Below are 27,438 nucleotides of genomic sequence, written 5' to 3' on the forward strand. Positions count from 1 at the left end.
GTGAAGCAGGCCAAGAGGGTGGGAATGGTCACCCGCAACCAGGCTAAACAGGCCGTGAGGCCTAGCTCTGTTCCGGAAACTTCTATCAGGACCCAGTCAGAGGTGATGGACCTGGACCCCAGGCCAATGTCTGCAACAGCAGTAGTGGATCCAGTCCCAGAGACCCAGACGGAACCAGTCCCAGAACCGGAACCAGCCAAACAACCAACACCAGACCCCGTGTCAGCACTGAATCCAGTACTTGCAACCTCAACACCAGAGGGCCCCACCGAACCTGAACTGGCAGCAGCCGATAACCCTACACAAGAGGCTCAGCCGGAGCCTGAATCCCAACATAGTGCACCAGCGGAGAGCGGTTCACAGTCAACAGAAACAGCTCCATCCCCTATATCGCTTCCAGAGGGACCAAGCCTAGGTCCACAATCCCATGAGGAACTGATGTCTCCAGCATCAAGGGAACAGTTCCAGACCGAACAGGAAGCAGATGAAAGCCTCCAGAGAGCTTGGACGGCGGCACGGAGCAACCCACCGCCTCTCAGCTCTTCTAATCGATCCAGGTTTGTTGTAGAAAGAGGACTTTTATACAAGGAAACTCTTTCTGGGGGACACCAGGAAGACGGGCATCCTCAGAGACAGTTGGTAGTTCCAACTAAATACCGGGCCAAGCTCTTGAGCTTAGCCCATGATCACCCTAGTGGCCATGCTGGGGTGAACAGGACCAAAGACCGTTTGGGGGGATCATTCCACTGGGAGGGAATGGGCAAGGATGTTTCTACCTATGTCCAGTCTTGTGAGGTGTGCCAAAGAGTGGGAAAACCCCAAGACCAGGTCAAAGCTCCTCTCCAGCCACTCCCCATCATTGAAGTTCCATTTCAGCGAGTAGCTGTGGATATTCTGGGTCCTTTTCCGAAAAAGACACCCAGAGGAAAGCAGTACATACTGACTTTCATGGATTTTGCCACCCGATGGCCGGAAGCAGTAGCTCTAAGCAACACCAGGGCTAAAAGTGTGTGCCAGGCACTAGCAGACATTTTTGCCAGGGTAGGTTGGCCCTCCGACATCCTCACAGATGCAGGGACTAATTTCCTGGCAGGAACTATGAAAAACCTTTGGGAAGCTCATGGGGTAAATCACTTGGTTGCCACTCCTTACCATCATCAAACAAATGGCATGGTGGAGAAGTTTAATGGAACTTTGGGGGCCATGATACGTAAATTCGTAAATGAGCACTCCAATGATTGGGTCCTAGTATTGCAGCAGTTGCTCTTTGCCTACAGAGCTGTACCACATCCCAGTTTAGGGTTTTCCCCATTTGAACTTGTATATGGCCGTGAGGTTAAGGGGCCATTGCAGTTGGTGAAGCAGCAATGGGAGGGATTTACACCTTCTCCAGGAACTAACATTCTGGACTTTATAACCAACCTACAAAACACCCTCCGAACCTCTTTAGCCCTTGCTAGAGAAAACTTACAGGATGCTCAAAAAGAGCAAAAAGCCTGGTATGATAAACATGCCAGAGAGCGTTCCTTCAAAGTAGGAGACCAGGTCATGGTCTTAAAGGCGCTCCAGGCCCATAAAATGGAAGCATCGTGGGAAGGGCCATTCGTGGTCCAGGAGCGCCTGGGAGCTGTTAATTATCTCATAGCATTCCCCACCTCCAACCGAAAGCCTAAGGTGTATCATATTAATTCTCTAAAGCCCTTTTATTCCAGAGAATTAAAGGTTTGTCAGTTTACAGCCCAGGGAGGAGACGACGCTGAGTGGCCTGAAGGTGTCTATTACGAAGGGAAATGTGCTGGTGGTGTGGAAGAGGTGAACCTCTCCATGACCCTTGGGCGTATGCAGCGACAGCAGATCCAGGAGCTGTGCACTAGCTACGCGCCAACGTTCTCAGCCACCCCAGGACTGACTGAACGGGCATACCACTCCGTTGACACAGGTAATGCTCACCCAATTAGGGTCCAACCTTACCGGGTGTCTCCTCAAGCTAAAACTGCTATAGAACGGGAGATCCAGGATATGTTACAGATGGGTGTAATCCGCCCCTCTGAAAGTGCATGGGCATCTCCAGTGGTTCTAGTTCCCAAACCAGATGGGGAAATACGTTTTTGCGTGGACTACCGTAAGCTAAATGCTGTAACTCGCCCAGACAACTATCCCATGCCACGCACAGATGAACTATTAGAGAAACTGGGAAGGGCCCAGTTCATCTCTACCTTGGACTTAACCAAGGGGTACTGGCAGGTACCGCTAGATGAATCTGCCAAGGAAAGGTCAGCCTTCATCACACATCTCGGGCTGTATGAATTTAATGTACTCCCTTTCGGGCTGCGAAATGCACCCGCCACTTTCCAAAGACTTGTAGATGGTCTCCTAGCGGGATTAGGAGAATATGCAGTCGCCTACCTTGACGATGTGGCCATATTTTCGGATTCCTGGGCAGACCACCTGGAACATCTACAAAAAGTCCTTGAGCGCATAAGGGAGGCAGGACTAACTGTTAAGGCTAAGAAGTGTCAAATAGGCCTAAACAGAGTGACTTACCTTGGACACCAGGTGGGTCAAGGAACTATCAGCCCCCTACAGGCCAAAGTGGATGCTATCCAAAAGTGGCCTGTCCCAAGGTCAAAGAAACAGGTTCAATCCTTCTTAGGCTTGGCCGGTTATTACAGACGATTTGTACCGCACTACAGCCAAATCGCTGCCCCACTGACAGACCTAACCAAAAAGAAACAGCCAAATGCTGTTCAGTGGACCGGAAAGTGTCAGAAGGCCTTTAACAAGCTTAAAGCGACACTCATGTCTGACCCTGTACTAAGGGCCCCAGACTTTGACAAACCGTTCCTAGTAACCACAGATGCATCCGAGCGTGGTGTGGGAGCAGTTTTAATGCAGAAAGGACCTGATCAAGAATTCCACCCTGTAGTGTTTCTCAGCAAAAAACTGTCTGAGAGGGAAAGCAACTGGTCAGTCACTGAAAAAGAATGTTATGCCATTGTCTACGCTCTGGAAAAGCTACGCCCATATATTTGGGGACGGCGTTTCCACCTGCAAACCGACCATGCTGCACTAAAGTGGCTTCACACCGTCAAAGAAACTAACAAAAAACTTCTTCGGTGGAGTTTAGCTCTCCAAGATTTTGATTTCGACATCCAACACATCTCAGGAGCTTCTAACAAAGTGGCTGATGCACTCTCCCGTGAAAGTTTCCCAGAATCAACTGGTTAAAATCGTCCTTGAGATGTGGAAAATATTGTTAGTCTTTATGTACTTGGTAGTATATTTAGAGATGCATGTGTCTTATTAACTCTGTTTTCCTAGAGCTCCAGGAAGAAATCCCAGCCAGTGTTTCACCCTAGCTGAGATTTGGGGGGCGTGTCATAAATATAAAGGGAAGGGTAAACCCCTTTGAAATCCCTCCTGGCCAGGGGAAAGCTCCTCTCACCTGTAAAGGGTTAAGATGCTAAAGGTAACCTCGCTGGCACCTGACCAAAATGACCAATGAGGAGACAAGATATTTTCAAAAGCTGGGAGGAGGGAGAGAAACAAAGGGTCTGTGTCTGTCTGTAGTCGTCTTGGCCGGGGACAGAACAGGAATGGAGTCTTAGAACTTTTAGTAAGTAATCTAGCTAGGTATGTGTTAGATTATGATTTCTTTAAATGGCTGAGAAAAGAATTGTGCTGAATAGAATAACTATTTCTGTCTGTGTATCTTTTTTGTAACTTAAGGTTTTGCCTAGAGGGGTTCTCTATGTTTTTGAATCTAATTACCCTGTAAGATATATACCATCCTGATTTTACAGGGGGGATTTCTTTATTTCTATTTACTTCTATTTTTTATTAAAAGTCTTCTTGTAAAACACTGAATGCTTTTTCATTGTTCTCAGATCCAAGGGTTTGGGTTTGTGGTCACCTATGCAAATTGGTGAGGCTTTTTATCCAACATTTCCCAGGAAAGGGGGGGTGCAAGTGTTGGGAGGATTGTTCATTGTTCTTAAGATCCAAGGGTCTGGGTCTGTAGTCACCTGGACAAATTGGTGAGGCTTTTTACCAAACCTTGTCCAGGAAGTGGGGTGCAAGGTTTTGGGAAGTATTTTGGGGGGAAGGACGCGTCCAAACAGCTCTTCCTCAGTAACCAGTATTAGTTTGGTGGTGGTAGCGGCCTGTCCAAGGTGTAATATTTTGTACCTTGGGGAAGTTTTGACCTAAGCTGGTAAAGATAAGCTTAGGAGGTTTTTCATGCAGGTCCCCACATCTGTACTCTAGAGTTCAGAGTGGGGGAGGAACCTTGACACTTGGCAAACATTGAAAAACATTCATTCAAATTGAAAGTTTATTGATGAAAAACAAAGAACTAGAAATTAAAACAAGCATTTATATTGCAAATGTGGTTGAGTGAATATGCAAAACAGACTTAGACAGACCTTTTTGAAGTCCATCTCCTTTTGGAGTCAAAATATCAGTCTCTTATGTTCAGAGCAAACTTTCTTTGATTAAAAGGATAAGGTTAATTTTATTCAGACCTGATGTGAAGGGCATTCATTTAACCTTTTATTAACAAACACACACACACCAGATGGAAAAGAGACAGGATAGAAAACACGATGAAATATGGCATTTATTGATGCCTTTTGGACCGCTGGTTAGTGACAAGTGACTGCTGGTTAGTGACAACCACAATGCTTTGGCTGGCAAGTTGACCATGACACCTGCTCCTTGGACCCTGGTTAGTTACAATCTGGTCATGGCCATCATCTGGTTGGATTTTTTCTACTTGAATAAGACAGGTTTGGATGAATGCAATATAGTTGACTCCAGGATTTGATGAAACACCAAGAGATTGAGATAGGATAGGAGGAAAGAAATTGATGGTGGGGGGGAAGGAGGGTAAATATGATACAGCAAAAATCATGAATGGTTAGAGGAAAGGAATAAGGGAGCATTGTTTATCCCTTAACATAACACAAGAACCAGGGGTTTGATGGGGTATACAAACCCCACACAAGGCAACAAGGGGTTAAGGAGCTGTTCTTGGCGCAGTCAGCTCTGCCCCACCACATCTGTATGAGATGTACAGACTGGAGGAGGAGTTAAAAGGAAAGCAGACCAGCTTACTTGTGGACCTTTAACCTGCAGCTCTTGAGGGAAGGACTGAGGGAACGCAGGAACTTTCCCATCACCAACTACCTGAAAGTCCCTCCTTGAGGGAACAAAGGACTTGTTTCTAATACACCCTGAAAGGGAGGCATTCCCCCCCTCACGTACTAACCCAGTTTATTTGTGTTAATTCCCCTTATTTTGTTTATGGACTACCACAGAGGGGAAGAGACTTGGAACTGACTGAGCCGGAGGGTCAAGTCACTGGAGGAGGCAGTCACCACCTCCAAGAGAGGGAGAGAGCTACCATGCCACAGCTAGTTACAAGGAGGTGCTAAGTGGTGAGCTGACCCCTTCACACTTTCTTGCTAGAGACTGTGAACTTTAGACAATAGAGGCCCAGTAGGAAGTGGCCCGGGGAGAGCAGCCTTAAGGCACTCTTAGGTGTCAGATCCTTTGGTAGCCCTCAGAGGGCTCTGGGACACAGCTCAGTAGAGTAGGAGGCCCTGGGATCCCCCCTACCAAAACTGCCTTCTGCATTTTGAAGGATCTTAATCCCTTAACCACTAGGTGATGCTCCCCATGAGCACTGACCATCACAAGGGGTCTCCTGATAACATTAATAAGCAGCAGGTTTAATAACAAACATAAGGAAATATTTTTTCACACAATGCACAAACAACCTGTGGAACTCATTGCCATGGGATAATAAAGGCAAAAAGTGTAACTGGGTTCAAAAAGGAAGTCGCTAAGTACCGGGAGGAGATATCCATCAATGGCTATTAGTCAAGATGGTCAGGATGCAATCTCATGCTCTGGGTCTCCCTAAACCTCTGACTGCAAAAAGCTGGGACTTCACAATGGGATGGCTCACTCGAAATTGCCCTGTGCTGTTCATTCCCTCTGAAACTTCCGGCACTGGCTTCTGTCAGAAGACAGGACACTAGATATCTGGCTATATGGACCATTGGTCTGACCCAGTATAGCTGTTCTTATGTCCCTCACAGTGGAGCAGAAAATAATACAACAAGAAAAGGAAGCCCTGGGAGGAGAACCAGACCTTCAGTTCTCTGTTCCCAGAGGAGAGTGTGGCTGAGAACTGGCACTTCTTGCATAACCATTGTCTGTCAGAGTTCCCTGCAGTAGTCTGGACTGCAAACAATTACTTTAGAATGCCTACTAAGACTTGCCTGCGGGAGCTGGACTGAATTATGGCCTGCCAAAGGCCCCTTGAAAGAAGGGAGTGATGCTGTGGGCTTGGCATCAATTGGTTTTCTCACCTCCTGCCTTTTTTGACCTTTGGTGACCCTAGAAGGAGTGGTCTTCCACAAGTGGAGCTGTTCTGCCAACTGCCCAGACACTGAAAACTGGAGGATGGAGGAATACAAGACCTTGTCACACCTGAAGAGGGCACTGTGGAAGACCAAGCTCATGATAAATGGCATTGCTAAATCAGGGGTGGGCAAACTTTTTGGCCCAAGGGCCACATCAGGGTGTAAAACTGTATGGAGGGCCAGGTAGGAAAGGCTGTGAACATGTCCCTAAACAGCCTGGCCCCTGCCCCCATCCGCCCCCTCCCACTTCCCACCCCCCCATCCAACCCCCCTGCTCCTTGTACGCTGACTGCCCCCTCACGGGACCCCCGCCCCTAACCGCCCCCTGGGATCCCACCCCCTATTTAACCCCCCATCCCCTGCCCCCCCCAGAACCTCTGCCCTAACCAACCGCTCCCTGTTCCCTGTCCCCGACTGCCCCCCCCCATCCAATTGACCCCTGCTCCCTGTCCCCTGACTGGCCCCCGTGACCTCCTGCCCCTTATCCAACCCCCCGGCCCTGGCCCCCTTACCATGCCACTCAGAGCAGCATGTCTGGCAGCCGCGCCGCACAGCCAGAGCTAGACACGTCACCGCTCTGCCCTGCAGGAGCGCACAGCCCCACCGCCCAGAGTGCTGCCCGCACGGTGGCATGGCTGCAAGGGACAGGGGGGACAGAAGAGAAGGGACTGCTGGCTAGCCTCCCCGGCCGGAGCTCAGAGGCCAGACAGGATGGTGCCGTGGGCCGGATGTAGCCTGTGGGCCGTAGTTTGCCCACCTCTGTGCTAAATGATTCAGTGAGATACATCAGGGTTATTTGTCTGTATTCCAAGCAAGTGGAAATAGGAAGTTGCTGTGGCAAACTCAATTGCTGTGGAAGATGTTGAATCCCAAGAGGTGGCTGGGACTCCTGGCCCAAAGATGGGAGGACCTGTAATTTAAAAAAAAACAAAAACAAAAAAAAAAAAACAGCAACCATGGGTTTAAGTCTGTCCTGGCATTGTGGAAAGAAGTCTAAGCAACACCACAGCAGCTATCGTAAAACACTCTTCTAGCCTGTACATGGCTATAATATTGGCGCTTGGAACAAGATTTTTTTTAAATGGGAGCCTAAAGTCAGGCTCTAAAATCCATAGTTAGGTGCCTGATTTTCAAAAACACTGAGCATCCAGAAACTCCCACCCAAATCAGGGGAAACTGGTGGGTGCTCAGGCCTATTAAAAATCAGAGCCTCTATTTAAGAAGCTTAAGTTTCAACTTCAATTTGAAAAAAAAAATCTTGTCTGTGAATAACTTCAGTTGGTGTGGGCTCCATGCAATCTGTTTTTACATGGTGCCTGTGCATATGCATACCCTTCCCAGAGTACAATCGTGAATGTGTGACAAATAGATCATCGTTCTCTGTGTAGAGTGATTTCTCTACATCTACTAGCTAATTTCCTGAACTGATTTTTTTCCTTCAGCAGCACCAGAAATGTGGTTTTTACCTCAATTACTTCTGAAGAATTACTGCAGCACAGTTAATCCTCTTGAATGGCATTTTTAAGATTTTTTTTTCTTTTTTTCTTTCAAATGATGAAAGGAGATTGTCCCACAAGTAGATGAGGCAGGCGGCCTGGTGAAACTCACCCTTCACTCCACAGCTATGCAAATAGCCAAAGTGAACTTAGTTCTTTATAAAAAACTGATTGATGTATATAGGAGGCCCACTGCAGTTGGTGCGTGAACTGAGACCCCCATGGTCAAGTTAGCAGTCTCTACCAGGTGATCTATAGGGAAGATTTCCCGTTGGCCGACTTAGTCCATGGTGTTTGTGCCAAGAATATCTTATCTGGAAATCATTTTTACAGACCTTGCACATTTTGTTTGAAATTGCTTTCTCCGATGTGGAATGCTATAAAGCACATATAAACAAATGGGATTTTTTATTTAAAACATACCAAGAATTATGCATGCCTTTTACAAGTGTTTTATTTTTTTATTTCTAGCTTTTATTTTTTATGAACCTCAGTGCTTCCTAGGCAGCAAGCAGCCACCACCTCCTCTTCCTTCAGATCCTTATTAAAATCCACTTCATTGTCACTGTTAATCCCTACTTCCAAACATCTGCTCATCTTTTTTAGGCTTAATATTTATCATATTGTATTTCCCTACATTGGAGTAGGGACCATATACTTCTTTGTTCATAATGTGGCTTATACCGTTAAGCTGTTCTAAATAACTAACATTGTGACCAAGCTTTTTTTAAATGGTGGCAAAGCTCCTAAATTCATATTTTATGCCCTCCAAACTAGCAGTCTGATTTTCTGGGTCACAGGGTGACAAATTGTTTTTAACCATCAAAAATTACTGTAACAAGTGCTTTTTGAAAACAAAGTTATAACTAATGATTTCTCTCCTATGCCTCTCAGAACATAGGATATAAGCTTTCTTTAGGAAAAGGAGAATTTGAGGCCTCTTCCAGGAGATAATTTTAGTTTGGTTTATGATTCCTCTTATTCACACATGGATTTGCTGATCATGAATGCATTCTCATCTTTACAGATACACAAGGGAGCATTGACAAGGATAGACAAATAGGATCTCTTCTTACATACTGTAGATATCTTTACTGTCCATTTACTGGCAAGGGAAGCTACTAAATAGTAGTGAATATTGCATTTCAAATGGACATGAATTTTTGGCTTCTTTAGATACTCACGTTGCTTGACTAACAAAAAACATATGTGCCCACGAGTTACCAGTTTCAATGGAGAGATACATTTAAAAAAAAATTAAAAATCCTAGGATCAAAGTGCAAGAACTTTTATAATGTTCAAAATAGTGCTATTTTTAGTCTCAGACAAGGTTTTTTCATTCAGTTGTACCTATTATAACTCTTTGAAAAGGGTTATAAATGGTTGTCAGCTTTTCTGAATGTTTCCAGTGCCTCAGTAAATACATCATGCAAAAAATGCAGCATGGTCTTTTGGCTTAAACTAACTACTGTCTTACATAAAAAAAGAAAAGTGTATTCTGCCCAGTTTTATAGGCTTTATAGCAACAAGCTATAGATGAAAAGCATTTTTTCAACCTGCTGTTAGCTGGGAATAGAAATATTTATGTGGTGGAAAGAGCAGGATGATTGCATTATAATGGGGTTTTATTTGAAGCAATCCTACTTAATATTTTATCATTGTCATAACATCTTTCAATAAATTCCAATAATTTGTCTTCTTCACCTTGCTGCCAGTTTAGAATTTGATCTTAGTTCAAGGAGTATACATTTATTACATGACAGAAAATTTGGACTTTCCTCATCATTGGGCTGCATTTTATTTTTTGCGATGTATTTTTCTCTGCTCAAATCTCCTTAAAAAATCTTTGCAGATTGCATGACATTTAACAAAATCTGGATTGCTTCATTCATCCAATTAATATTTCTTTCAATAGTGCAAAACAAAACAAAAACGCACCCTAACTTTCAAGGTTATTTTTCAAGCTCAAGCTGAGGTGGTCAATTGGGTGGTGGTTATATTTAAACTATATTTTCTCAACTTTACAACAATCAGTTAATGTTAGTAATATGGCAGTGGGTGAGGACAGTTTTGTTAAAGTAACATTAACATTAGACCCAGGTTACAAAGGCGGGCCCCATCAGTCTCTTGTGGTACTGCTGGTCATGTCTACACTAACACTTATTTCCTCAAAACTTTTGTCACTCAGAGGTGTGAAAAAACCACACCCGAGTGACATAAATTTTGCTGACATAAGCACTTGTGTGCACAGCGCTATGTCGGCGGAAGATGCCCTCCCGCCAACATAGCTACCGCCACTCATTGAGCTGGTTCTATTATGTTGACGGGAGAGCTCTCTCCCATTGTCATAATGCAGCTATATGAGCGATCTTCCAGTGGCTCAGCTGTATCAGTATAATTCTGGCGCCGTAAGCTTGTAAGCGTAGACATCTCAATCTTGTCGTAAGCTGCTTACTGGCTATTTGACCAAAGCACTGGAACCCTTAGCTCGTTTTACAATTTTTCTTAAGATGAGTGACCTGAGAATTAGTATAATTTGGTGTTTACTCCTCCGTTGTCTGTCCCTCCCTACAGATTCTCGGAATGGCAGATAAAATAAGTGTGAAGAACAAGCTGTGCAAAATAATCACTACTATAGAAATATTTTCTAACTTGACCAAGTAGTTTTCTTAAAATCACCTCTAGCCTAATCCAGAGACAAACCCAGAGCTGAGCTGTGTAGGTTACAAACTTCTTGTCATATTGCCATTTGATTACATTTTCCTCTCTGCTTATTTACACAAAAGTGAATAACCATGAAGATGTGTGAAATTTATAATAGCGTAAAAATAATAATGGCGGACAGGAAGGACCAGTGACATACCTAAGGATCTCTGTTTCAGTCCAGGAAGGTGCAATGGCTGTTCTGGAAACCATGTCTGGAGCAGTCAAAGTGGAGGACCCCAACTTCTCCAGAGAGCTGGTGGGGAGTGGTGGCAAATGGAGGTTGGTCAATACTCCCAGCTTCTAAACAACAGCCTTCCTTGTATAGCTGTGCTTACCTGTTGTTGTTGCTGTTCTGGTAATATGATGTGTAGCCACAAAATATACATGCTTGTGTCCAGGCAACATCTCTTCTGGAGCTCCTCCTGGCTTTGGGTAGTAAATCCCAGTTCAGGGAGAACATCCAAAATATCCTCAGACAGTGAAACTGAACTCCCTTTTCTCCTAAGCGTAGGCAAGGAAACTCCCTTCCCCCACACCCCTTTAAAGCTGCCCCTAGCAACCCACCAAACCATTTTATTCCCCTCCAAAGGAATCTTCCGTAATCATTTTCAGAAATAGCTAATTTCCTTGTGGAAATCATTTCTGACTAGGAAATCTCTAGTGACTGGACAGGATTACTTGGATCAATAGTGTAATAGACAGAGGATAAGGAATGATCTTTGTCGTGAAAAGTCCTGTTGACATGCTCTAGACTCATGCTTGATTTTAATGTTCCTGCCAATGTGTTGTGTTTTTAGTCTCCTTTTTCTTCTTAGATATTTCCCTGTTACCATCCAAGGTCATCAGTCTCATACTGAGTTTAATAGCAGTCAGAAAACACCTTTTTTTATTTAAAGTGAAATCACATTTCTCCTCTGCTCTGTTTTGTTTTTTTTATCTTTCTTCCTCAATCCCTTCCCTTTTCAGTTTGGAGCCCTCCTCTCCCTAGGTTCAAGTACTGTATTGTAAATGACCTGTATTGGTGAATGTCAACATCATATATGAAACATGGAAGGTACATGTAGGATTTTGTATGTATCAAGTACATGACATTGGTGTTAGGTGGGCTAGGACTTATGAGCACACACATTGTAGTTGATCTAAAGGAACAGGTGAGATCTAAGGGTTTTTTTCCCCTTCACCACTTGAGACTATTTAATCATTGCATCAAAAATATCAAAGGGGGAGCAGGAAGCAAAGCCAGTAGTTTCTTTATGCAAGCAGCACAAAAGAGCCCAGCACAGCCTCCCTGGATGGGGTGTTTTGGGCATTACTGAAGGAGGGTACCTTCTCGTGCAATCTTAACTGTGCTTTTCCTGATTTTTTTCAAAAGTTTGAGTTTTGCTCAACACAACATTCTGCAAGGGGATAACATACTACAAAGCAACCTTAATTCTGTATTAATGGGTGGGTTTTCCATTGAGTACATCATTAATTATGCTGATGTTATGTTCTATTTATTATGTGCAGTCTTCACTGAAGTATAATTCACTGAATAATTAGACAAAAACACTTTAATTTTGCAGGAACCTCAGTTACACTAACACCAACCATTATAATTTTTCTTGCTCACTTCAAATACATTATAAATGTCCTTAGTTATGAATGGGCTTGTCATAAACTCCAACTGTGCACTTGCTAATTTGCAGATGGTCTTCTCCTGTTACTGTGAATTATATTCTTTCTGCAGCCTTTTCAACAACAGGTGATACTGGTGGGTGTTCATTAGAATACCCTATTAGAATTCTTTGAGGGGGTTAACAAACAAGTGGACAAGGATGATCCAGCGGATATAGTGTACCTGGACTTCCAGAAAGCTTTGACAAGGTCCCTTACCAAAGGCTCTTAAGCAAACTAAGCAGTCATGGGAAAAGAGGGAAGGTCCTCTCATGGATCAGTAAACTGGTTAAAAGACAGAAAACAAAGGGTAGGAATAAATGGTCAGTTTCCAGAATAGAGAGAGGTGAATAGTGGTGTCCCCCAGGGATCCGTACTGGGACCAGTGCCGATCATAAATGATCTGGAAAAAGGGGTGAAACAGTGAGGTGGCAGAATTTGCAGATGATACAAAATTACTCAAAATAGTTGACTCCAAAGCAGTCTGTGAAGAGTTACACGGGGATCTCACAAAACTGGGTGACTGGGCAACAAAATGGCAGATGAAATTCACTGTTGGTAAATGCACAGTAATGCACATTGGCAAACATAATCCCAACTCTACCACACGCCAAACCACTGGTAGCCCAAAGGGCCCTGGCTCAGAACCCAATGGAATGGGAGGGCCCAGGCTCCCCTACCAACAATCCTTTGCTGCCACGGGTTGCATCCTGACCACTAGGCCACGCTGAGTGGGAACCATTACATGCCTCAATAGTTTACGCTCTAGCTCTGGGCAAAAAAATAAAAACATCTAAAACCTTTTTTTAAATGGCTACTTTTTTCAAGGCCTATATCTCTGGAACCTGGGGTCACTATCCCTACCCTGCATCCTTCTGAAAAACACCAAATTTCAATGAAATCTGACTAAGCGTGTTGATTTTAGAGGGACTGTGATGGGGTGTTCACTCCACACCTCATATGAAAGGTTAAGGTAGGTGGGAACGGGCTAATTAACCTAATAGGCTGCACCTGGGGGACAGTTAGGTTGGAGAGGCAAGACCTAATAAAAGATGAAGCTCAGCTGAGCAGGTGTAGGCTGGGCTGGTATAAAGCCAGCAAGTTAAGAACAGAAGGGGACTGAAGAGGAAGTACTGTGCAGTCACTCCCTGAGAGAGGGGAGGCGTGTTTGCAGTATAGACTCTGTCAAGAACCTGAAAGGAGTGAAATAGCTGCAAATAAAGGGAGCCCCACCAGTAACCTGAAGGGGCGAGCTAGAGGAGGAAGTAGGAAGGAGCATAGGAAAACAGCAATGGGGTCTGGGAGTAAGCAGACCCCATTGCTGTTTTCCTCTGGGAGTAAGCAGACTGTGGTATCCTTGTACTGGAGCCTGGGTTCCCCTGCCTGCCACTGGGAAAGGTAGCATAGTTGTGAATTAGAGGATGGCCCAGAAAGGCAACCGGACAGTCAATCCAGAGAGACTTTGGTACACCCAGAAGGGGAAGCACATAGTGTCCTGGTCAGAGGGCCAAGGCATGAAGAGAGGGCACACTGAGTCCCAGAGAGCGAGAGAGGGCACAGCAAATGCAAATGATGGAAGAGAGTGTCAGACCTGGACAAAGCTAATCCCCTGAACAGCCAGGAGGAGGCACCCTAGTGGTGAGAGCACCATTTTGCAATGACTTTAAGTAGATGTCATGACACAACTCTATCTATAGTGGCACTATTGTGCCACTGTAATTAATGTTGCATAATACTTGTCAATTGTCTCTATAGACATCTTTATATTTGAGTTTAGTCCTACTGAAACTATTGTTTGCAAAGGAGGGCAGTGGCAAATTCCAAATGCACATTAAAAATGTTTTTCCCTATGTAAATACAAGTTGGCCAAAACGTATCAGGATATAATGAAGATAATGTATACTTGTTTTAATTCTCATTTCCATGTGGTTTATCTGATTAAACAAGGAGCATTTAACACTAAGAAATTATCTATCAGACTGACTTTTTCAAAAATGGAATTTACACTAGTTGACCTATGATCAGCCATTCTCATCCTCTGCTTCCAACTCAAATTCTTGTTGTCCTCTTTCCCAACCATTTATTTTTTTTTCTTTAAGAGGACTGGGCTAATTTGTGTCCCAAACTATCAGAATGAACCAACTCAGGAGTCCTGCTGGAACATAGTCCTGCTGGATAGATAAGTGCTACTTCAGTTTTCCTTTAACAAATATTTAACAAAGCCTATTATGCTCTTCTCTGCCCTAGCAGGAGCAGTGTCCCCTCTTTCCAAGCAGCTCCTTTCAACCGAATATATAGTCTTCCTTCATGAGTGACTGTAATACTGTGCCTCAAACTTTCCAGTTGTATGGAGCTTAGCCCATAAACTGAGAAGATGATTGTTTTGAAAATTCATCTGTTTTTGTTTGCACACACTTTTGAAGACAGCAGTAGATGTAATCTTTTGTTCTCACTATCAGATCAATTATCAACTGTAATGAAATTTTGTGATAGTCTCCTTTTTTGACCAGTATCTGAGAGCTTGTCTACACTTACCGAGGGATTAATGAGTGGCGATCAATGCATCGGCAGTAAATTTAGTGGGTCTAGTGAAGATCTGCTAAATCGACCACCAATCGCTCTCTCGTTGACTCCTGTACTCCACTGGATCGAGAATAATAGGGGTAGTCAACAGGAGAGCGTCTCCCATCGACATTGCATAGTGTGGACCCTAAGTAGATTTAAGCTACGTTGATGTGAGTTACGCTATTTACGTAACTCAAATTGCCAAGCTTAGATCGAATTTCCCCTGTAGTGGAGACAAGGCCTCAGATTGTTTAGTTTGTTACTCTCTTGCACTTCTTCCCTGTTGTGTAAACCCCCAGAAATATAGTTATGTGTTCCACTGAGCTTTTTCAATTAGAAGCTAGTTCATAGCCTTCCTTTTGAAAGTAAATTTTTTTTAGTCATCTCATGTGCCATACATGGCCTCTCTATTGCAAGTCTCACTAATTAAACTACTTTCTTTCATATGAATTAGCATAACAGATCAGACCAGTGATCTGTATTATGTCTTTTACAATGACCAGTAAAAATGATTGAGGAAGGTTCAAGAAACCCCATAATACATATCTATGGAAGAACCTGCTCACAGAGGAAGTTTCTTTATAATTTCTCTGAGACTGATTATGCCCTGAGCATGAGAGTTTATATCCTTCACACACTTATTTTTTATCCTTTATAATATTATTGATGTTTTCACTATCCTTTTCCATGTATAATCCTTTTTAACTCCACTAAGCTCTTGACCTCAGTGATACCTTGCAGCACTGAGTTTCAAAGGCCAGTTATGCATATTGCGGTTTTGGGGGGGTTTCGGTGGCCTTAAAAATCAATGACTAATCTTATCCTTCCTCTACCTCATTTTGTTTAATACAAAGTTTACATTTTTAAATACACTATTTAAAATATCAGCAACATCACATGTAAATCAGTACAGACTTGCTTGTAAATTTCCTGATGAAAATAATATTCCTTTACATGGTTTAATTCTAACCTTTGTTTACTGACATAGCTATTTTTATCTTTAGAAATTGTTCAAGCTCCATGACATTAGTTTAAAGCAATCGCTATCCAGCATAAAAAAGACATAGTTGCCAAAACCAGGATATGCCTCAGTAGATTGAAGACAGAAGACAGTTACTTCTGATATCTAGTGGCAGATATTCTTCCTGTTAAGTTTAAGAAGGGGTCATAATTTCAGTTATCAAATAGCAATTTTTTACTGTCAGGAAGTTCAGAGGAAAATCATATACTGGGAGTGTGGGGGAGAATCTGTAGTTGATGGGAGAAGTGCATCATTGTTTGCCTTCTGCAAGATTTTTTTCCTCTGAAGCAGCTGATACTGGCAATTGTCTGTGACAGGATACCGGACTCTGTCATATCCAATCCAGGGGAACATAAGAATTGCCATATTTCCACTAACAAGGTCAAATATTTGATGAGAGAGGAGTTGAGACGAGGAGACATCTTCCTCACTTTCAAACTCTGTAGAAGACTCTTTGACATGTTTATTGCTCAGTTGTTGTGAGGGCTGGAGGTGAGACCAGGCCAGGTGGGTGGCAGCTGTCCATGACCTCCTCCTCATTCAGACCCTGTCTTGACATTAGTATTCCTTCTCCTCCCTCCCGCCCCCCTCCCCCGACATTCTTGCATAATTTCCACTACAACTGATTTAAAAACCTCTGTCAGGACCTAGCTGGTGCTAAGTTAGGGCTTGTCAACACTATGCATTAATCTTCATGAGAGGTATATAAATACTAGTGTGCACAAGCATGTTGCAGACTAGCTGGCCCATGTGGACCCTGTTGGCATATGCTAAAGGTTCCCTAGTCCACATTAATGTAGTGAGAGTTAATGCACCATGTTCACAAGCCCTAAAACCCAGCCATAAGTGAAAATAAGTCTGGATTTATCCTTGTCCCCAGTGGACATTTTATTCAAGTTAATCAGTCAGTTTTGGCAAGTTGAGTACAACTAGTGCATACTGCTCATTAAGGGCCTTAGTCTGAAATGTCAAAGCACTGGCATTGACCGAGTACATGGCAAAGTCTGCCTGCACTGTCTTTGGCCGTAACCAGTCTTGTCTGCTCTTGTCTTTTATAAGTACTAAATTTACCAGCTTAAGTTTGGGGTGGGGATGGGACTCCTTGATATTGTGAGTGAAAGCATCAGGATTCATAATGCTACCAAGTAGAGGTTAAAGGCCAGCAGAGTTGCCCCTTAGAAGGGAGTGTCATAGGGGGCTGCGTGAACCTTTTCTGATAACTTTTCTGGTGAACCTTCTCGGATTTATAACATTGTACAGCCACATAATGTATTAACAAGTGATTATACAGGCAAAACAAAGTTAAATAATGGTGTGCCTCCCCCATCTGACCCCCATCCCCTCTGCAATATTGAACGGGTTGTATGGGATTGTGAGACTTGAATTCAACATACACTGTACTTGTAGCTTTTAGATTATAGGTGAGACAAATCTTTTCACTAGCAGCTCTGGGAGAGCTATGTGATTCCTGTAGTGGAGTGGGGAGGGAATAAAAAACACATTCAATTAAGTTCAATGAGACTTTATTGCATGACAAGCTGTATGAGTGTGATGAAAATACAAGAAAAAGACATGCCCCTCAGGTATCTGTCCAAGGCAGGAGTGACCTATATAGGATAGGATATTTGGAATTTGATCCCCTATGTCCACTTTTCACCTATCTTAGGGAAAAGTCCAATGAAGGCAGATGGTTGGTTCACAACTGAATTGTCGAAAGTGGATAAGAGTACTATTTTAGGCTTTTCCATAGCATCCACAGAAATCGTGGGGGGAGGAGGTGTTGGTTCAGGCCTGTTCTTTGTTTAAGATGACCAGAAGTGGTACAGAAATATTTGCTCAGATGCTTGGCTGGCTGGTTCTTGTTCACATGCTCAGGATCTAAGGCAGGGGTGGGCAAACTGTGGCCCGCGGGCCAGATCCAGCCAGTCAGGGCTTTGGATCCGGTCCACGGGACTGCCACCCCCGTGGCGCTATGGGTCTAAGGCAGGCTCCCTGCCTGCCCTGGCCCCACGCTGCTCCTGGAAGCAGCCAGCACCACATCCCTGCGGCCCTTTGGGGAACCGCGGCCAGTGGGAACTTTGGGGGAGGTATCTACAGGTGAGGGCAATGCATGGAGCCCTCTGCCGCCTCCCCCCACAGGGGCCGGGAGCGGTGCGAGGCCAGGGCAGGCAGGGAGCCTGCCTTAGCCCTGGCACCCCAGAGCTGCTCAAGGTAAGTGGCACCAGGCTGGAGCCTGCACCCCTCACCCCTCCTGCACCCCACACCCCAACCCCCTGCACTGAGCCCCCATCGCACCCCTCACGGACCTCAACCCCCTGCCCTGAGCCCCCTGCTGCATCCTGCACCCCTCCTGCACCCCAACCCCCTGTCTGAGCCCCCTCATAAACCCTGCACCCCTCCTGCACCCCAACCCCTTGCCCTGAGCCCCTTCCTACACTCCGCACTTCCTTCCGCACTTCAACCCCCTGCCTCAGCCCTACATTCATCGCACTGCATGCAGTTTCCCCACCCAGATGTGGCCCTTGGGCTAAACGGTTTGCCCACCCCTGATTTAAGGGTATGTCTACATAGCCAAAAAACAAAAACAAAAAAGAACCCACACATGGCAGCAAGTCCAGAGACTGTGTCAACTGACTCAGAGTACTGCTACATAGCTAGCAATAGTAGTGTAGACATGCCTGCTCAGACTGGAGCTGGGGCTCTGAAACCCAACTGGGGGGGGGAGGGGGCTCAGAGTAGAAATATCTACAGTACTATTTTTAGCCCTGTAGTGTGAGCCCCAAAAGCAGCTAGTTGATTCAGGCTCTGAGACTCTCTGTGGCAGGGTGTGATTTTGGGTTTTTTTGTTTTGTTTTTAGTGTAGACATACCCGAACTGATTACTATCTATAGGATCAGGAAGGAATTTTCTACCAGGTTAGATAGGCCCAAACCCCCAAGTTCACTGCCAATCTTTGCAGCATGGGATGTGGGTTGCTTACCAGGATCATGTAGATATATTTCACTAAATTAATTCCCTGCCAGTGCAGGGGCCTTGGACGTTGCACCTCAGTCCCTCCTATTATCAACTTGTGGCACATAACAGTTAAGTCTCCTGAGGACTGTTGCTGTAATACCTTTGTCTAATTATGGTTGTTCGGTTTACTTCATGGGCGCTGATTGGTGTTGGTGGCCTGTGATATAGAGGAGGTCAGACTAAATGATCTGATGGTCCCTTCTGGACTTAAATTCTATGACTATGTTTTGCTATGGTATAATATTGGGTGCTCAGTTTTCTCAAATACCTGAAATACTTTTGCCAGATTCTTCTGTGTGACACAAAAACTAATTCCAAAAGTCCTTTCTGACATTCTTCCTTATGTTGCCAAGTGCAATTGCTCCTGTTCATTACATTACCTAAAACACTGTTAAGAAGAGACTACTAGAAAGTGGCATTAATGTCCGTGTTAAGCTATGGGTGAAACACACATGCTAGTTTCTTCCTGATGTTCTTATTAAGATTTTGTTCAATTAATGATGGAATGATGAATGCATTTGCCATGTGATGTCGCACTCCATATGTATTATGGAAATATGCTTATAAGTATAAATATGATGTAACTGGAATATGCTTTATGCAAAAGGTCTCTTGTAAGGTACCATAACAAAGGTTATAGCCTACTGAATATATTGCTCCTATTTGTATGTATGTATCTGAAGTTACAAATATGAAGTATAACTCTGAGGTCCTACTGTAATTATGCAAAGTGTGGGCTATTAATAATAGTTTAGAATCTTGATGGCTCCCATTGACTAGGACAATTGGTTGTAAATGGCTCTGTTTACTTCAAACCTCCCTGTATATGTGTAGGCCAGCCCTGGAAAAATGGAGGCTGGGGTCTCACAGGACATGTTAACATGTCACCTAATACTGGAATCCATCTTAAATCTGGTACTTTTCCATTTAGAAGAGGGGGTGGGGACCCAGAGAGACAAAAGATTCCCACCTTGTGCCAAAGCTATAAAAGGGGGGTGGAACAGAACAAAGGGGGCAGTGAGACATAAGAAAACCCCTAGTTTCCACCTAAGATGCCTGCTGAAACTAACAAGGACTGTACCAGGGAAAAGGATGGGCCCAGACTAGGAAGGAGTCTAGTTTGTGAAAGAAGCTTATTGGAACATCTCTGAGGGTGAGATTTTACTTGTAATTAGTTTCTTAATGTATTAGGCTTAGATGTATGTGTTTTTGCTTTATTTTGCTTGGTGACTTACTTGTTCTGCCTGTTATTACTTGAAACCACTTAAATCCTACTTTTTATACTTAATAAAATCACTTTTGTTTATTAATAAACCCAGAGTAAGTGATTGATACCTGGGGGAGCAAACAGCTGTGTATATCTCTCTATCAGTGTTATAGAGGGTGGACAATGTATGAGTTTACCCTGCATATGCTTTATACAGAGTAAAACCGATTTATTTGGGGTCTGGATCCCCTTGGGAGCTGTGTGTCTGGGTGCTGGAGCTAGGTAACTGCTAAGTTGTTTTCAGTTAAGCTTGCAGCTTTGGGGTTGTGGACCAGACCTGGATCTGTGTTGCACCAGGCTAGCATGTCTGGGCTCAACAAAGCAGGCTTTTGGCAGGCAATATGGGCTCAGAGGTAATCTCAGCATGTCAGGTGACAGTCCCAGGGGGATCCCTGTGACCAAACCCATCACAGTGGTGAAGAATAAAAAAACAATTTATTTTTTGGCACTGGCATCCCTGGTCCACTTGTAACCACAGTAGTTAACTTGGAGCTCTATAGTTCTCCAGGGAAAGTTCTTATTTGCTTTTTGGTACAGAGCAAGCTCCTTTCCAAGCGTGGAGCAACAGAATTCACTAGAGGTAATGAGAGGGTGGTGCGGTGTAAGTTGCCATAGTTTGTGCATTGTGCTAGAAGCAAATACATAGTCGAAATTTTAAAAACTCTATATTATACAACATCCAGAGATACCAGGGAGTGGAATCTGAAATAGTTTAGGGAAGCAATGGCGGTATTATATCTTGGAAATCGAGTAAACTTTTAATTGCGGGAGGAGGGGCAGAGAGAGAGACCTACTGTGCTTCACAACTACCTAACGTTAGAGTGCCACTAAGCCCGCAATTCCCAAGGTATCTTGGCAGCTTCCTTGCTCAGGGGATGAAGAAAGCCCCTCCGTCGTGATTTAAAGCTCAGTCCAAACAGCGATCGGTTTTGGGAAGCCCCTGTGGAATTTGCTCTCTACCTTCTCTCTTGAGATCAAAATCCCCGGCAAGGATAAAGCCTCAGCACATGTGATAAGAGGAGAAAGTAAGGGGGGGGGGGAACGGATCCCTCTAGTAATTTCTTTCGTCTTATTTTTGGACATCACCAGCATTCCTCCCCCAACACTCACTCTATTTTCCCCCCAGCCCTCCTCTCTCACATACATTGCGGGAGCACACACTCACGTATTCTGAAGCAAAAGCAAGAGCAACAGTTGGACTGAAGCCAAGGGACTTGCACTCAGCTTCCTCACTGCCAGCAGCAGGCTTTGTTCTTTGGAATCAGTCGGAACCCGGGAGGACGTCTTCGCTGCTGCTCCTGAGTGGTCGGAATTTTGGCAACTCGGCGGTCTATTAATTTCCTCTGTTCTGTTCTGCAAACTAGGCTGATTTTTAGAAGAGCAAAGCTGGGAGCTGGAGATAGTCAAGGAGTAAAGGGACACGGAGACCGTTAACCTCTTTGGGGGTGGGGGTCCATTTGTTCCACGACGGTAAGTGCCAGCATTAAATACGTATAAAGAAGTAGAGGAAATGAGGTGCTTTAGTAATTTCATTGCAATGGCAGAGCATTCGAGTGAATCGCAGTGTATATGCTCAGTCACAGTGGCCTCGAACAGTGCTTTGCAGTCAAGTTTTCCTGATCTTTCTCCCGCCCAGAAAGCCCGAACAAAAATCTACAGGTTTTAGCCAAATTCTGATCTTCGAAAGATTTCCATAGGGCTTCATGACTAGGTTATCTGAAAATCTGTTCAATCGCCATTCGTAAGTAGAACAGAGTGACTACAGAATAGGAACTGCTCAGTTTGTTGTTTGAACCTGTGAAGTGGAAATTAGCACTGTCAGACAGAGGCAGCACACAGTGAAGTTGTTTGTATGTCGGTCACTCTAATGTAAGGGATGGGGGGAGGGGAAAGATTTATTTAGGTTCATAGGAGCAAAAAATAGGTTTGATTTAAACTGCTTTAATTCATTCAAACCACCTTTGCTCATTTTAGGAAACGAATCTCATTTTTTTCAGGTCTTGAAGTAAAGAGCAATCAGTTAGCAAATATTGTTCTCGGGGAAACAAGTGGAAGCCAACATACAGTAGAAAGGAATGTGTTCTTGGAGAGGCGTCTGTCATTGAGAGGACAAGAACTGGGCAAAATGAAGCCAGGTTTTCTTCTAGTAAACAAACAGTTGCTGCTATCCTTGTTTTTGTACATATCCCATACTGTTTCTTAAACTTGCTACCAAAGAACCACCCATGATGGTGTTTACAGGGATTTTTTTCTCCTTTCTCTTTGACTGGTCTCTAGAAATACTTAAAATGAACAGTGTCCAGGATATTGATCCAGAGATACTATCTAGCTGTCAAAAAGGGACCCACCTTAGGGACCATTTGTCATAAAGCTACTGATAAACAATGCAGTCAGCATGCTACTAGATGTTGCCAAGATTTAGCTGAACTGACTTGACAAAATGGTGATAAAGCTTTGAAAACCAGTAGTTCAACTATGTTAAAAAGTTGGGGAAGGGGAGAAGACCTGTAGTGTGAATGCATTTGCCATGTAACTATCACAGAGTTACAAACAGGATAGTAAACAAACTTGAGGAGGGGAACAGATTCTCTAGCCTTGCCTGTGGTTGTACCTATGCTTGAAATAGTGATTCCAAAACTCTGTAGTAATTTGCAAAAAGGCAATTGTTTACTTTTGTTTTGTCACAGGTGATGTGGGAGTGAATCTAGTCGCATACAAAATATGCAGTTGTGTGCAGGTGCAAATGGTTGATTGATTGTGCAAAATATGGCAGGTGCAGTCATTTACCTGTTTGCTCCAATGGCTGCAGCTTTTTGTTTGTTCAGTTTCTCAAACTTTTACCAACACTGTCCAGTTCTAACTTTCCCCTTTTTGTTGGAAAGAATAGTCTGGTTGGGCACCTGTACTTTGTGGGAAGATTGGTGAATAAATGTTCTGTTATCTGGTCAGCTGTCTGAGTGGGGATCTGAATTCCCAAATGACTACAGATGGTGTTCAGTGCCTCATTCATTTTTTCATGAAGTGTTCAAAAAGAGCTTTGTCCTTGTTGCACTGGGATTCACATCTTTTGTGAATGCTGTTGTTTAGTCTATAAAAAGAGTATTATTCACTTGTTTGGAATGGGACACTAGAACTAGCAAAAATTCCTTTTGGGAGCTAAAATTGGAATGGTGCTTTCTAGAGTTGTGCTCCCCTCTGATGGCATCATGTCAGATTTCATCAGCAATGCTTTCAGTTTCATAATTTCCATAGGTGCTATAATTTCTCATTGATGCAAGGAAAAACCTGAGGTCTTTTGTTAATTTTCCTGCTTTAATATGTTTTTTAACATATCATTTGGTACTGTCGGTGAATTCTGGCAATGAGTGTTAAGCTCAGCAGTTAGACACTAGAGGTTGGCCTGAACCAAAAACCGTGGATCCAGGTATTCTTGAACGATGAGAAAGTTAATATCTGAATCCAGAGTTCTGGCTCTGGCCTATCCATATTAAAGACACATCACTTTGGCTACATGTATAATTTGTCATTTGAAGGGGGGAAGGAAGCTTATTCAAACTATGGCTATATTTTTAAAAATAACATGCTACTTAGTGCGGCTGATAAACCTGGGCCTCTCTGCTCTTATAGCTGATGTGATACCTATGCTGAGAGCTTGTCTGTTAGGTAGGTTCTTTTATTATTCGTTGCCTAAACTTGACTTTCACAAACCTACAGTGAATTAGTTCCTATCTCCTATTATTTTTTTAAAGGTCTCTTGCATTTGGGGACTCCTTTTGAGACATGGTGAATACTCACAGAACAGAAGAACGGCCATACTGGGTTAGACCAAAGGTCCATCTAAGCCCAGTATCCTGTCTACCAACAGTGGCCAATATCAGGTGCTTTATAGGGAATGAACAGAACAAGTAATTATCGAGTGATCCATCCCCTATCGCCCATTCCCAGCTTCTGGCAAACAGAGACTAGGGACACCATCCCTGCCCATTCTGGCTAATAGTCTATTGATGGATCTAGTTCCTTTCTGAACCTTGTTACAGTCTTGATCTTCACAACATCCTCTGGCAAGGAGTTCCACAGGTTGACTGTGCATTGTGTAAAGAAATACTGTGTTTTGTTTGTTTTAAACCTGTTGCTTATTAATTTCATTTGGTGACCCCTAGTTCTTGTGTTACGAAAAGGAGTAAATAATACTTCCTTATTTACTTTCTCCACACCAGTCATGATTTTATAGACCTCTATCATATCCCCCCTTAGTCGTCTCTTTTCCAAGTTGAAAAGTCCAAGTCTTGTTAAACTCTCCTCATATGGAAGCCGTTCCATACACATATTCATGTTTGTTGTTCTTTTCTGTACCTTTTCCAATTCCAATATATCTTTTTTTGAGATGAGGTGACCACATCTGCATGCAGTATTCAAGATGTGGGCGTGCCATGGATTTCTATAGAGGCAATATGATATGTTCTTTCTTATCTATCCCTTTCTTAATGATTCCCAACATTCTGTTCCATAGGTGCCAACTTCCCCTCTGCCCGGTGGGTGCTCGACACCGCCCCCTCCCCGTGGCCCTGCACCATCCCTTCCCACCCCTGTACCGCCCTCGCCCCACCCCCATTCCACTCCTTCCCCAAAGTTCCTGCCCCACCCTGCCTTTTCCCACCCGCTTCCTGCCCCCATTCCACCCCCTTCCCCCAGATCCCTGCCCTTCCCCTGCCTTTTCTCCGCCTCCTCCCCCGAGCGCACCGCGTCCCCTCTCCTCTCCCTTCCTCCTGGAAAGTCCTAAATGCCACCAAACAGCTGTTTGTGCTAGGAGGGAGGGGGAGGAGTGGGGACGCAGCGCATTGTGGGGAGGAGAAGGAGGCAAGGAGGGGAGAGCTTGGCTGCCAGTGGATGCGAAGCACCCGCTAATTTTTCCCCATGAGTGCTCCAGCCCCATAGCACTCACAGAGTCAGCGCTTATGTTCTGTTCGCTTTTTTGACTGCCGCTTCACATTGAGTGGATGTTTTCAGAGGATGATCCACAATGACTCCAAGATCTTTCTTGAATGGTAACAGCTAATTTAAACCCCATCATTTTATATATATAGTTGGGATTGGAAAACATAATGTGCATTACTTTGCATTTATCCACATTGAATTTCAACTGCCATCTTGTTGCCCACTCACGCAGTTTTGTGAGATCTCTTTGTAGCTCTTTGCCGTCTTCTTTGGACTTAACTATCTTGAGTAGGTTTGTATCATCCACAAATTTTGCCACCTTATTGTTTACCCCTTTTTCCCGATCATTTATGAATAAGTTGAATAGTACTGATCCCAGTACAGATCCGTGGGGGGGACACGACTATTTACCTCTCTCTCCATTCTGAAAACTGACCATTTATTCCTACGCTTTGTTTCCTATCTTTTAACCAGTTACTGATCCATGAGAGGACCTTCCCTCTTACCGCATGACAGCTTACTTTGCTTAAGAGCCTTTGGTGAGGGATATTGTCAAAGGCTTTCTGAAAATCTAAGTACACTAAATCCACGGGGTCCCCTTTGTCTACATGATTGTTGACCCCCTCAAAGAATTGTAGTAGATTGGTGAGGCATGATTTCCCTTTTAAAAAAAACATGTTGACTCTTCCCCAGCAAATCATGTTCATATATGTCTGACATTTCTGTTCTAACTCCTGTGAGGCGTTGAGTGCCTTCAAGTTCTGCTGACTTCCGTAGGACTTGTGGAAGCTCAGCACCATCCAGGTAGAGCTAGGCATCTCACAGGATTGGGCCTTAAATGATCTGTCTAAAACTCTTTAAAGGATATTGCCAGATACATTTTACATCTGTGCCAAAAATGATGGTAGCCCACAGCCTGGACTGCAGTACAGTATAAATGTGAAAGCAGAATTCAATTTGTTGTTCTAAGTGTGGTTATTCTGACATTGTGTACTGACTGGCCGCTCTGAATATGGCTGTACTGACAGATACAATAGGTTTCTGTGAATACAATTAAACATGTATCTGCCAGCTGCTTGTGGTATCTGTATGCCTCAGTAAGAAAACCTGTTCTTTGGCTTTATCTGCCCACTGTGGTTTGTGGTACATTACTTTGACTTATTCTGCAGAAGTTGCATTTTTTTGCTGAATGATTAAACTATGATGTCATTTTCTATCTTCAAGGTTTAACCTTTAAAGGTTTTTTTGCTGTGGATGAGGCCCTTTAACATTGGAAGTAGAAAATGCCCTAAAGTCCACTTCTGAGCGACTGTCTACTCAAGCACATTCCAGTGTCACCCATTCATTTGTGGTCAGAATGATTCAGATCTGGTTAAAGATGATTTAAAAGAGAGGTTATGGGTACGCTGCAATGTACATTTAGAAAAATAAAGGGGGAGGTGTTTTTACAGCCTTATTGAGACCACATGGTTCCAGCTTGCTTTTTTTTTTTTTTTACATGGAAATTGCTGGCTGGATTTATTCAAACAATTTTCTTTCTTTTTAATTGCCTGGAGGCTGAGAGTTGGAATTGTGGCATTAATGGTCAGGTCAAGCTAAAATGAAATAGTTTCTAAGGCTCTACACATATAAGGACAGGGGTTTTCTTTTGGAGGACTTCATAGAGCATGTAAAGCTACCTTGCCCCCAACATGCAAGGGAGAAAAATGTAATGGGAAATCTTTTGACTTAATAGGAGAACTGGAGGCATAGTTACAACCAAAAAACCAATCAATAGACTGGAGATGGTCTCCATATAACACCAGAGGTTATCATCCTCTTCCCAACAAAGAATGCAGACCTGCGAGGAGGTTGTCTACTTTGACTATACACAAAATTCAGCATTTTTTGGCTATTATGGGGGAGCAGAATAACTGGATAATTAATTAAAATAAAGGATAATTTTTTAAATAACCACATCATAATTCACATATTTATCCCCTTAAACATATTACATATATAATCAATGAAGTTACAGAGTGGAAGTAGTACGCTAACATTTTTCTTACTCTTTCAAGATTTCTTCTTTTTTTCTTTCTCCCAATCTCAATCCATTTCAGTCTCCCATTTTGTACACCATCTGGTAGAGTTCTTTGCTTAGAAGAAAAGATCTCATTTGGCTCTCAGATTCCCCAGCTGTCTTTGGCCAACCCTTCCCTTGAGACATCCCTGTGATTTGTTACTCCTGTTGAGGCCATTCCTAATTCTGACCCCCTTCTGACTGTCATCCACTGATGAAGCCATTGCTTCTCTGGAAATTTCATCCCCCATTCAGATTTAACTATACTTTTAAAAACGGAAAGAAAT

The 27,438-nt window shown here is 43.6% G+C and overlaps 1 protein-coding gene across 2 annotated transcripts in view; it reads left to right on the plus strand.

Annotated features, from left to right (window-relative positions):
* Positions 1–27,438, plus strand: part of PALLD (palladin, cytoskeletal associated protein) — a 358,590-nt gene that overhangs the window by 66,215 nt on the left and 264,937 nt on the right. Inside the window, exon 1 of one of the 2 annotated variants that reach the window (XM_084626105.1) lies at positions 21,269–21,627. The exons of the other annotated variant lie outside the window; for it this stretch is intronic. The gene's annotated coding sequence lies outside the window, so the exon portion shown is untranslated. Of the gene's footprint in view, positions 1–21,268; positions 21,628–27,438 lie in introns of those variants that run through there. 2 annotated transcript variants of the gene reach the window in all.

The sequence above is a fragment of the Lepidochelys olivacea genome (assembly GCF_965140295.1).
Source record: "Lepidochelys olivacea isolate rLepOli2 genome assembly, chromosome: 4".
NCBI lineage: Eukaryota > Metazoa > Chordata > Testudines > Cheloniidae > Lepidochelys > Lepidochelys olivacea.